This window comes from Balaenoptera borealis (assembly GCF_965194805.1).
Source record: "Balaenoptera borealis genome assembly, chromosome: 17".
In the NCBI taxonomy this organism is placed as follows: Eukaryota; Metazoa; Chordata; class Mammalia; order Artiodactyla; family Balaenopteridae; genus Balaenoptera; species Balaenoptera borealis.
In genome coordinates, this window is record NC_138876.1 from 28,207,573 (window position 1) to 28,220,544 (window position 12,972).

Consider the following 12,972-nt stretch of genomic DNA (forward strand, 5'->3'; position numbering starts at 1 on the left):
TTTTGTTTTCGTGGAAAACGAAAAGGGAGATTAGATGTACAAAGGAGCAGAGTGAAATAATCCGCACCCTTGGGCCCAGTGAGGCTTCCTGCCTTTCCTCAGGAGGTAGAGTCTGGAGCAAACAGAATGAGCACACAATGCTGTGGTGCGGGGGCTTTGGAATCAGGCATGCAGCTGTGGAATCCTGACTTTGCCGCTTCCTAGGTGTGGGGCTGCCAGTTGCTTTTTTTTACATTTTGAGCCTCTATTTTCTCTTCTGATAAAGAGGTGGTGATAGCTTCTTGATGGAGCTGTTGTGTAGACCATTCAAGATGATATGTGTGCAACTCATTTGTCTCTCTCCCTGGGTGGAATCTTGTTTTCACCAGTGTGCCAACTGTGAAGCAAAACTTCACTCTTTACATTCACTAGAGAGAAACCACTCCAAATGTTAGTGAACAATGTGTATTTTACTAAAGATTTGGGGGTACAGTTGAGGTGGGCATTCATGTGGTACAGGATGTAGCATGTCGCTCCAAAACTCGCAGTTACTAGTTATCTTTCGCTGAGTGGGTAGAGACTGCTAACTGTAACATTATATCCATACATCCCTTCTTCCTTTTAGCAACAGAAGCCTCCAACTTTTAGCTGAGAACATAGCTGCCCAGCTAGAGATTGCATAATTTTGGCCTCACTTGCATCCAGGTGTGACTAAGTAACCAAGCCAGGACCGTGGGGTATGAACAGCAATGATATGTACAATACCTGGGTCATCTTCTCAGAGTTAAAGCTGCTTGTCTTGGACTCTCTTTCCTATTTCCTGTGACCTAAAGAATACTGACAACCCAAACCACCTTAGAAACTACAACTATTCATCCCTGAACTATTAAGTGCTAGCAAAACAAACCACCTCATTTAAGCCATTATAATTTGAGGTCTTCTTGTTAGAGGAGCTTGGTCTATATTCTAATTATACATAGACCAGTTCTCAGTCTCAGATCTCTCTCTCTCCTCTTATCCTCCGGGGCCTAACTCTCCAGGCTACGGTCTCTCCCATCCTGGATCTGATGCTCCCATCTCACTCCCTTTCACTCCTTCTCATGCAGTTCAATTTAACTTTTTTCTATTCCCTTCAAACATCTGTCCCCCATGCATTGTTTTTTTTTTTTTTTCTTTTTTTCTGTATACAAGGGACTCTCCAGTCGCTGGGGTGTATCTTCTTCAGAAAGTAGGAGAGAATTATAAATCACAAATGATATTTTCCCGTGTTACACGTGGAAAACCCTCAAATAGAACCTGGTAGGTAACAGGTGCTCAGTAATGAGTTGTTCCATTTCCCATTTAGCCCTTTGTCTTCTCCAGGAGTTGACACTAGTCCTGGGACAAACTGGGAAGATGTAAAGATCTACTGTGGTGCTATAACCCTGCTATAGATCAAAACTGAGCCCTGGGAAAGATCCAGATCAGTGATAACCTAAGCCAGGTTTAGACATCTTAGGAATGCTTTGGGTTAAAGAGAACCTTCTCAGCGAATCCTAAATCTGGCTGATAATCTAAAGGTTAAATAATGTACAGATTCCAGGGTCCCACCCCTGGAGAATCTGATTCTGTAGGTTTGCTGCAGGGTCAGGAAATCAGTGTTGTTAGCAACCATATCAGGTAATTTTGATGCAGCCATTTAGCTGGTGCACAGACTAAAACTTTAGCTATCATGAATCTAGGACTTTGCAAAACTTTAGGTAGTTCAGGTAATGCTCATTTCCACTACCTTTCCCCCTGCAGCTCTCAGCTTCCCTGATAACACTAGAAAAGATTAAACTGATAATTCAGCCATAGGATAAGGAGCCTTAAATTTTTCCAGCCACTTCAAACTATGGGCCAGATTCCACTCTCAAATTCAGTCACATATGGCCAAGGACTACAATGGGTTTTGAGCACATCCAAGTAAGTATCACAATTTGGCTTGGTACACATATAGAAATTGCCAATGCAAGACAAAGGGAGAATAACAGGAAATGGGAACACATCTGTTTGGAGGCCCAGCTACCTGATATGTTAGCTTTGGCAAACCTTGTATACTTTGTCCTGCCAATGAAGCTGCTGACAAGGAAAATTGAAACACTGACCTCATATGGCTGGGATCAGTACCAGTAATGCCACTGTACATATTAGGCCTTCAAAACAGTTCCGGAGGTTGATCTGGGCCTCAACTTGGCAGCCCTGAGCCACACAGATCATTACCTACAATGGAAATTATGCAACTTTATTATCGAGATGATTTACTTTGAAAATGTTCATGGCCTAGAGCTCTAGAACTTGCATACAGAAAATAAATTCAACATTTAAACTAAATGCAGCAACTTCCAAACAGAAAAATGGGTAGTAAAATTTCAGAGTCCAAACATTATGCAGCAGATGCTAAAGGTCAGAAGAATGTATTAAAGGGAAAAGTGCCAGGGATCAGGGAATCACAGGCAAGAAAAAGGCCTTTGGAGGCCCTCTTTCCCATCCTCTTCAAGGAGAGGGATGCCCTTCAAGTCATCTCCCATTGCTGACCATCTCCCTCACAGTGAAGAAGATGGGAGGAGAAGCTGGAGGCTGCAGAGACAATGTTTAGGGGCCTTCACCACAAGACCAGGTACATGGGATTTTATTTTCTTTGTATATTTTAGTTTTAAGGAACATCAAGAAACACCATTTATAATGTAGAAAGTCTGGGATTTAATTACATTTAACTTAATGGAAGCACTTATACAACCTTCTGATACTACTTTTGGATGTAGTTGCATTGAACTGTCATGAGAACAAGAGTTATTATTCAAAAGGCTCATCCTCTAGATTAGCACATTGGATTATGCAATTTGCCAAGATGTCAGGCATAAGTAAGAAATTACTCGCTCTTGTTTTGACAGAAATATATTCAAGCACTTTGGATTATCTTCTGGGCCTCAAGTGTTCAGAGAATCCCAACACTTGTCAAGAGATCCGTGCCAATTCAAATTATCCTGTTAGCCCGTTTTTGTGACATAGTAGGAGGTCTCAGGTTGGGCAGGAGGAGGGAAAACATATTTGTGTTCTACATGTCTGATGAGCATTTCTTCTGGACAATTCTATAATGTAGACTTCTTATCTTTATCCCATTCCTCTTGTGTTTCTTCCCTCCCTCACCCTGGATCATGCAACTCATTCCCTAGCAAGTTTCCAGTACTAAGGCTTATTGAACCCCTACTTTGTATCAGGTTTTGTACTTGGAAAGTCACACACATACATTTATTTAATACTTTAAACACCTCTAAGTAAATGATATTATTCCCATTTTATAGATGGAAGAAATTATTACTGAGAAAGGATATTAACTTGATCAAAATAATGAAACTAGCCAATGTTAGAGCTGGAATTTGAATCTATGTCTTCTAATTCCAATCCAGTGGTATTTCCATTATGTTATGCTGCTCTTCCATCATTGAAAGCAAACACTTGGAAGTTAAGCGCTTGGACTTTTGAAGTAAATGAATTCCAGAGCATATCTGAATTCAACTCGATAGAAATGTCATTTGATGAAAGGATTGAGATACACAGACCATACAGTATGGTACTAAATTCAAGTCTTTTTGTTTCACGTCAATTAAGAAGTTTCAGTGAAAAGAACTGTACAAAGTCTGAACCTGAGAGAGCATACTCAACTCCCCAGGGGACAATGACACAAAATAAAAAACTTACTTTTACCAACTGGTACCCTTGCTAACATGGTCTTGGAAATCCATGTTATGATGGAGCCTCTCAGGTAAAACAGTATTCCCCCCAGTTATAAATTTATTTTAATGGGGAAAGAAATACATTTGTAGTTGTAACACCTACTATTGAGCTCTTGCTCTGACCCTTAAAAGCTATGTAGTTTTGGCAGATCTCAGCATCTCTAAGCCACTGTTTAGAGTTCCCTGTAAAATGGGCATTTTAAACACTAGCCAGGCCAATCCTCCTATCCACATTCAATGCTAGATTATACACTCTTTGGATTAGGGACTGTGTTTCTGTGTGTCTAGAAGAGTACTTGGCACAATGGAGGGATCCATTCTTCATTGATTGATGAAGTTAAAGTAAGTTAATGAGTATGAAAGTAACTTGGAAACTATAAAGAGAGTTAAAAGTAATTATTATTTTTTAAATAAACTACTTATTTTAGACTAGTTTTAGATTTACTAAAAACAACTGTGAAGATAGTACATAGAGTTCTCATATACCTCCACCCAGTTTCTTCTATTCTTAAATCTTACACAGGTATGGTACATTTATTACAATTAATGAGCCAATACATTATTATTAACTAAAGTCCGCATTTTATTAATATTTTCTTAGTTGTTATGTAATGTCCTTTTTCTTGCTCCTTGTTCTAGGATCTCACCCCATGGTACTGCATAACATTTAGCCATTATGACTCTTTAGGCTCCTTTTGACTGTGACAGTCCTCAGACTTTGCTTATTTTTGATGACCTTGACAGCTTTAGGAAGGACTGGGTGAGTATTTTGCAGAATGTCCCTCATTTGGGATTTGTTATAATTAGATTGCGGTTATGTGTTTTGGGGAGGAAGACTGAAGAGGTAAAGTGTCATCTTCGTCACCTCATATCAAGGGTACATACTATCAACACGACTCACCCCTGTTGGAGTTAACCTCGACCACCTGGCTGATGTAGTGTTTGTCAGGTTTTGCCACTGTAAAGTTACTCCTTTTTATCCCCTTTCCATACTGTGTTCTTTGGAAGGAAGTCACTATGAGCAGCCCATACTTAAGCAGTTGGGTGTTATGTTCCATGTCCTTGAGGGTGGAGTATTGACATAATTTATTTGGAATTCTTCTTCATGGGAGATTTGTCCACTCACCCCCACTTATTTATTTATTCAATCATTTATTTATATCAACATAGACTATGGATATTTATTTTATACTTTGGGCTATGATCCAGTACTATTTTATTGTGTTGCTCAAATGTAATTGTAAATTTTACTATTAATATTATTACCAAGCAAAATCTATAGTGGACTAGTATTCTGCTGAATTTTATTTGGTAGCCAGAAAGCCGATGGTGAAGTTCAAGATTTGTGTCTATTTTGTTCATTTCTGTACCTAGTGCATGGCTCATGTGCCTTATTAATACTTTTTGAATTAATATCTGAAATACAGTACTGAGTTACAACTGTCATTGATTATAAAGATCATGGGTAAACAGATTTGTTGTTGCAGGATTTATATCCAGGACCACAAATGTTTGGTAGCCATTGAAACAACTTGCAAATTTATCGCTGGACTTCTGAATGTCCTTTCCTGCCCACACCACACTCTCTCATAATTGCAGCTGGAGCAGAAAATGTTACTCTTAGTGAACACCCACTGTGGGTACCATAGAGAAACATCACATGTAACACTGAGAAGGTTCATGTATTCTATGAAATTCTCTGTTAACGTACAATGACCAGTATGGTTCTCCCCAGCTAGGCTCCGAAGTGGAGTGCAATCACATGGTTGAAATAGCAAGAAGCCTGTGAGAAGAAAGCAAAGCCCTGCTTCTCATCTGCCTTCAAAGCTCCCTTCATCTATCACTTAGAAGCACTCAGTTTGAACTTGGAGTGGGCGCCTTTGACTGTGTACCCTGCTATGCTCTGTTAGAGAATGAATCTTGAAGTTCCAACTGGTGCCAGGAGAACAACACAGGCATCAAGTTAAGTGGACTCCATCTCTCTGGTGCTGCTCCACATAGTTATTTGTCTACAGTCAGGGACAAGTCCAAGTGTTGGCTTTAATTTATAGTGTCTGGCAGTTTCTACTGCTGGGATCTTAGCCAAAGCCAAGCTCTCTCCCTCTGTCTGTCTTTATCCATCTCATTCCTCAGTTAATATTTTGAAGTATTCTTCATGAATCCCTAAATATGCCTTTTGGAACTTGACTATGATCCTCCCAACATCTGTTACACATTATTTCTAAATCATGATTTTGCCAAATTCTAGTTCTTTCTGGAGCAGAAAAATATGGAGTTGAGTTCTAATTGCATCATTCTTGGGCCAGTCATTAAAACTCTGTGAGCTAATGTCCTTATCTGCATGGAAGATAAAATAATACCTACTTGAACAAGATGGTATGGTGAGGATTAGAATTGATTATATAAAAAGTATTAGCCTACTGCAGGGGCTAAGTGAGTGGTAAATATTTGTTTATCTAAAGGTGCACAGGGAACTCTTCTCATAGAATAATGAAATAATACACTAATAAGAAAACCAAGTGGGAAAATGTATTAGAAAATGATTCTTAAGGAATTATACATATCCCTCATTGATGGGAGGTTGAGCAGGTTATTGTGCTGATTTGGCCAGTTTGTATTTATTACTTGAATGCCATTTGTCTGATCATGGCTGGGAACAGTCCAATTAATGCATTCTCTGGGACAGAGGAAAATTGAAGGAGTTGAGACCAGGAACTCAACTCACCCCCAAATATGGGTCAATAATGGGAATAATAGATTTGATTTTGGATTTCACCTTAAACCCTGAAATGAATGGAAGCAGGCAGCAGAGGCATCGGGGTGGGGGTAGCGGGTGTGTGCAAGGACAGACAGTGAGCCAAGAAACCAAATCTGGAACTCAGGGATATATAAAGGAATATAGAATACAAGGGAAGGAGCAAGGCAAAGTCAAGAACCAAATCTAGTGGTGGTGGAACTGGTCAGGTGACCAAGAGCAGAACTGGGGTCTTGGTATAAAAAGGATTGACTAAGGATTTGCTCTAATTCTAGTCAGTTTCTAAAATAAGCTATCATTTTTAGATGGTGCATTGTATCAGTTTCCTTCTTCCATACCACTGCATCTGCAAACCTACTCTATTGGCTTGTTTTTCTCCTGCTCTTGAAGGAAATTTAAATAGGTTCCATGGCTTCCATGCTAGTTCTAAAGTGTAACATGAAGAGTCTTAATTTTTGAGATAATAAACTGTCCAATCTAACCTAATGTTAGAATTTCAAACCTTCCTTCCATTTAAAACTTCTACACTCCATGTCAACCCACCTGTTGGGCTCAACTCTGGCTAGTGACCTGCATTGGAGGAGAGGGCATGGTTAGCTGCTTCTCCACCTTTTCCCAAGACTGCCTGGTTGCCTTTTGCTCTCATTCATAATTCTGTATCAAAGGCTGGAAGGGAAGGGAAGGGCTGCAGCACGGAGGAGAAAAGGAGAGGGAGCTTTGGATAAGTATACTTTCATCCATCACTTATGCCTTCCAGGATGTCAGCTACCTAATCATTCTTTCTTGCTTGGTGCTTCTGTGAGTATTTGGACGTGTTCTCCTCCTCTGGGGGTCTCCCCAGCAGTTCTCTTGATGTAGGCAATTCCTCCACAGGCTGGCTGCTCTGTATTGTACCTGGGATCAACATATCCCCCTGGGAGTTTACAGGATATTCAAGCCCTGCTCCTGTCCTAGGGTCCACATCAGTCACATTGTTAGGGAAGTGTAGACAGCACCAAGGGAAGCTCATTTTACTGCAGACTGTGTATCTCTGGCCAGCCTCCCACCTTCAGACTTTGATTTTTCTGGAGATCTGTTGCTAAGTCTTAGAGTGGCTCCTTTGAAATCACCCTCATACGGCTTGAGAAGGGCAGTGGCAGTGAAGTCTGGCAACAATCTCACAACTCTCCTCTAAGGAAATCATCTCCATTGCTCTTTAAACCAACTTTATCACACGATTCCCCTTTATATACCCTGGAGATGAGCCCTGGCTCAGCATCACAAAATTGGAGTCAGAGTCTCTCGGCAGGTCATGCCTAGATGATCAGGTGCTTATTGCTCATGGCGTCTGGAGGTTGGCCAGCGTTCCAAGACCACAAGAAAAGTCACATCTAACATCTGGTTACCCAACCAGAAGCACCTCTAAAGAATTTTCTTCTTGTGCTGCAGTCTTAGCTGCTGTTCTTGCATTTCCCTGTGGAGATGTTCAAGGGGCTTCACAGCTTCTCACACACAGTCTAAACTTCTTCTAAGAAGTCGTTACAGCTTCATGGTTAAAAGTACATGGTTTACTTTTAATGTTCAGTTAATAAACTCCACCCTTTATTTCTTGATACAAACTATTTAGATCTCTCTGTGCCATACTTTCAACATTTTTGAATGGCATGATACTTAATGGATTTTTGTGAAGATAAAACAAAACACTGGTTGTAAAGTACTGACCACAGTTCTTTGGAAAATTTGACTTCATGAAATAGATCAGCCTGTTTAAAGGAAGGCTCTTTTTGTGAGGATCTGGGGAGAATTAAAGCAGGGTTCATTTTATGTACTGGAGGTTTGGCTCAAGAGTACCCTTCTCTAGTAGAACAGAAGCAAAGTCATATTGATATATGTATGGTTCAGATAGTATGTTCTGGTGAAAAATCAAAATAAAGCAGAGATATTTTGACAGATAAGCTTGCTTTATTATATATATATATATATATATATATATATATGAATATATATATATCTTTAGTGTTTGTGTGTGTATATATATATACATATATAAAAAATTATATAATACAATTATATATAATACTACAACCAAATATATATGGTTTTAAATGATCAAATCTTGTCTCTCTACATTTGATGAAGTGTTTGAAGCAATGATAACTAAATGCTGCAAGGCTGCCCCTCTGGGACCTAGTAGGAAATTATCCTGGGAAAACATGGCCTGTGGTTAAATGCACCTGAGTTGAGAGATTGAGAGAAAAGCTTCAGTGTTCATATTTTCATCACAGTTGCTATACCAACTGTACTTTTTCTTCAGATTCAGTCTTTATCTCATCTTTAAGAATATTCTATGAGATTTTGCTAAATAGACTGCACAGTTTCACACACAGTATTTCTAAAGAGGTCCCATCAATAAACCCTGTCACCGTAACTTTAATAGTCATGAATGTGGCTTAATAAACTCCATTCTAGGAAGGCTTGCATGCCCAATAGCCCTCTGTACCCTCTTCTCTGTTACCAGCACATACACCTAAAATAACCTAGCATGGACTTTCAAGTTCTTTTTTAAGAATCCGATTCTCAGCATTCATTATTTTTACTCTCTAGTTTTTGAGGTATTAGTCTAAATGTATGGAAACCAGTTGCATTTAAGAATGGTCTAAAAGAACATTCATTAGACCTGAAGGAGTATTTAGGCACCCACCTATGATCCAGTTGAGAAATTATATAGCTAAAAGGTTAGAATACAGCTAATGGATCCAAATCAGTTCTTTGAGTGTGGAAACATTGACTATGGAGTTCAATTTGGTATATTACTGTAATCTGGAAGAAAGAATTAACGTAGTAAAATTGGTCCAAAATATTTTTTTAACAGATACATTTTGAGTTACCACCTTCCTCCTTATGAACGGGATTTTCTTAATGGGCAACACCAGTGCTCTAAAAGGAACCCTTAATGGTAGGGACAATCGTGGGACTGAATTCACATTTACATGTGTATGTGATCCAGGCTTTCAAGTAAATATTGCAACACTAGCTTATCCTGTAATATGGTTGAATTGCAATCCTTCTGAGTTATTTAAAACCAGGTAGTTGAAACACTTCTGTTTTTTCAATATTTTCTTTTGACATTAGTTATCTTCTATGAGAGGTCCAGAGATAGTCCTAGAAAAGACAGAGCCTGGAAGAAACCACATCTTTGCTCCCTTTCACAACCTCCCTCATAGTATAAACTTGTCTAGTACAGGGGCAAGTGGTTAAAAATATCTTCGGAATCTGAAAAACAGGGAAGAAGTCCAAAAACATGAAGGCTGAGAGAAGTGGAAATCAGGAGAGGAATTCTCATCACCTTGTCTGTGATGGATACGTGGAAGGGTGAGTTATAGAGTGGATGGATGGATAGATCTGCCTTTCCCCACATCTTCAAGTCTACCCTAATAGGTCAGGTAACATTTAGGATGTGTCCTCTTATCAAAGAGGCTGGACACAACTATTCTAATTAATCAGAAAAACAAAAGGAGCATAACCGTCCTTGGGGAAAAAAAACAAAAGACCTTTCTGAGTTTGAAGTCCTATTTGGCTATTTAGTGATTGTGTGAGCTGTGAGAAAATTCCTCAATATCTCTGAACTTCAACTTCATCCAATATAAAATGGGTACATTAATACATACTCAACATGGTTTTGCTAGAATTCAATGAGAAAATATATACTAGAACTTTACAGATAAAGAGTGAATATTCATTTGGACACATCACATGTTATGTTCCTCACTTCACAGGAGGTTTCTTCAATATAAAAAATACAGTGTAAGCTTCAAAGACAGGGCTAGCTAGGTTCAATACCTACTAAACATGTTAGAAACATCTACAGGCTCTGATGTCTTCTGAGTAAATTTGGCTGAACCAAAAAAAGTTCATCCAGACCTGAAGGCTATCTAAGAGTCAAATAAATTCACTCATTCAAAAAATAAGTATTGGATGGACTACTCTGTGCTAGATACTATGCTAAGTTCTGTGCATTTACTTTTTGCCCGGGCAAAGGTAAACTTAAATATGGGATTTATTCTGTCACAATTGTTTAAATGACACCAATTAAGACAAGTAGTTCCAGAATTACAGCTTTGTTTGCACTTCCAAATTAAATATGTGACGCAGCCAGGTATTAAAAAACAAGGATTGGTGGGGACTGTGGCACACTGGAGAGCTCAAATCCAACCCAAACAGAATCAAGTTCAAATTTCCTAGAAATAAACTGTCCTTCCCAAATAAAAAGATGGCAGTGGGTTGAACTGGCCTGATGGTTCTGAGTTTATGGTTCTCTCTTATACAGTCAGTTATAGACTCTGTTTATGATAGAACAGAATTTGCAAATTCTAACATGCTATAACATTCTGGAGTTTCTGTTTTGTTTTGCTTTGTTTTTAACTGTTCTCTCTAACATTGATAGATGGCAGAGATAGCTGAAGATAAGAACTATGTGAGTCACCTCTTTTCAAGTCCTACTTCAGATCAGAGAAGAGAGAAGCAAGGAACACGTCTGTCTCTAACTGAGGCTAGCAGAATTATACTCTTTTTGATAAAACTCATCAGAAACACAGTAGGGCACCTGTTATCAGCCACAACATTGGGGCCCCTTGAAAGTAATATAAGGAAACAAATGATAAGTCACTTTTCTGGCCTGAGTAACAGCAACATAGGATGGCCACCAGCAGCTACTAAGAACCCACACACTTGTGGGCTGTACTAGTTCCCGTGAAAAGCATGTCAAGCACCTTGGTGGACAAAATATTCATTTGGTACCATTTCCTTAGAGGAAAAAATAAGCAGAATTTAATTTCTTGGGGGGGAAGAGATTTTGTGCTAGTTGATAATAGCATAGACAGAGCTAGTAAAGACAAACATGTACATAAACATCAAGGTAATTCAAGGGGTAAATGCATATAATGGGCTGATCAGAGATAATACACATATTTCTTGGTTTAGGTAAAGTTTCCTACGAGAGGCAGGAATGAGAGAGTATTAGCACAATTCTGCTTGTCATGTTAATAAGATTCTAAAACAACTCAACTTTTTTGATACATTGTGTTTCTATGAAGAAATATTTAGTATGTTTGTGAGTTATATTGCACATTGAGACCAGTGCACACCCTGGTCCACATACCCTTTCTTGTGTGCCAGGGCTCAGTTTCTCAATGACTTTTGGGAATTTCCACCTAGATATCCTGAAGATATCTCAAATTTTATACTCTAAAACAGAACCTAACATATTTGTCCCCAATCTTCATATCTCTCACACCTCCTATTCCAGTTAATGTCATTTGTATATTTATCCAGTCTCCCAAGCTACAAACCTTAAATTTAGTCACAGTTTTTTTCCCTTTTCCACATGCATCTAATTGGTCATAAACGTTTACTTCATTGTTACAATTATTATTCATCAGAAATGTATTTTGAATCCCAACTATGTGATTCATCCTCTTTGGCGCTTCCTTAGTTCAGATTCTCATCGCTTCACATTTGGAATTTTTGGAATGTTTTTCTTTGTATTCCTAAGAAGATATTTACAACTGGATTTTAAATATTGTGTAAATAGTTGCCATGGAACGCTATAAATTGTACAAAAAATCAGGCAATAAAGGGAAAAGCAGCTTCTGAGTTCTGAAGCTGACCCAGCACTCTCAGCGAGGTCTTAGTGTTGCAAGTAGATGGGCTGGAGCTCATGATAAGATTGTGATGTTCTTATTTTTCTCTTCTGTATCTAGTGATTGACAGTCTACTTAGGGAGGGGCTTTCTGTTTTCTCCCATTTATTTATTTATTGGTTTATTTCTTTTTAACAGGATGGGCTCATGGATTCTTATTTTATTCAATTCAATATATAATTTTATTCAGTTTATGATCCATTATTATAATGAGTTATTTTGATGCTCTGATTGTCCCAGATTTGACCAACAGTAGCCTCTTCAAGCTGGCATCTGTGTCCTTTGACATGTCTCCATCATTCTTTGAGAACTTTCTTACTTTTTGGCAGGACAAAGCATTCTGGATTAAAGTAAGCTAAAGAAACATGACAATTGAATGAAAAATGGATCCTGGCCTAATTCCTGGACCAGAAAAAATTATTTTCTATGAAAGATATAACTGGAACAATTGGCCAAATTTGATTAGATCTATAGATTAGATTAGACTGTATCGAAGTTAATTTCTTGATTGTTAACTGACAGTATGTTCTTGTTTTAGTGAACTACACACTGCTGTGTTTGGGGGTAAATGGGTATTATGTATGCAACTTACCCTCAAATGATATTTAGGAAAAAATAACAGTAGAGATTATATGTGCACATTGTAATATATATCAACTATTACATAGGTATGAGAGAGATTGATAAAGCAAATGTGGTAAAATTCTATCACTTGGGAAATCTTGGATATGGATATATGGAAATTTTTTATATTGTTTTTGCTATTTTTTGTAATTCTGAAATGTTTTAAAATATAAAATTTAAGA

General features: G+C 38.3%; 1 protein-coding gene across 2 annotated transcripts in view; it reads right to left on the reverse strand.

Moving 5' to 3' along the window:
- Positions 1 to 12,972, reverse strand: part of TRHR (thyrotropin releasing hormone receptor) — a 130,938-nt gene that overhangs the window by 89,099 nt on the left and 28,867 nt on the right. Inside the window, exon 1 of one of the 2 annotated variants that reach the window (XM_082364410.1) lies at positions 2,106 to 2,149. The exons of the other annotated variant lie outside the window; for it this stretch is intronic. The gene's annotated coding sequence lies outside the window, so the exon portion shown is untranslated. Of the gene's footprint in view, positions 1 to 2,105; positions 2,150 to 12,972 lie in introns of those variants that run through there. 2 annotated transcript variants of the gene reach the window in all.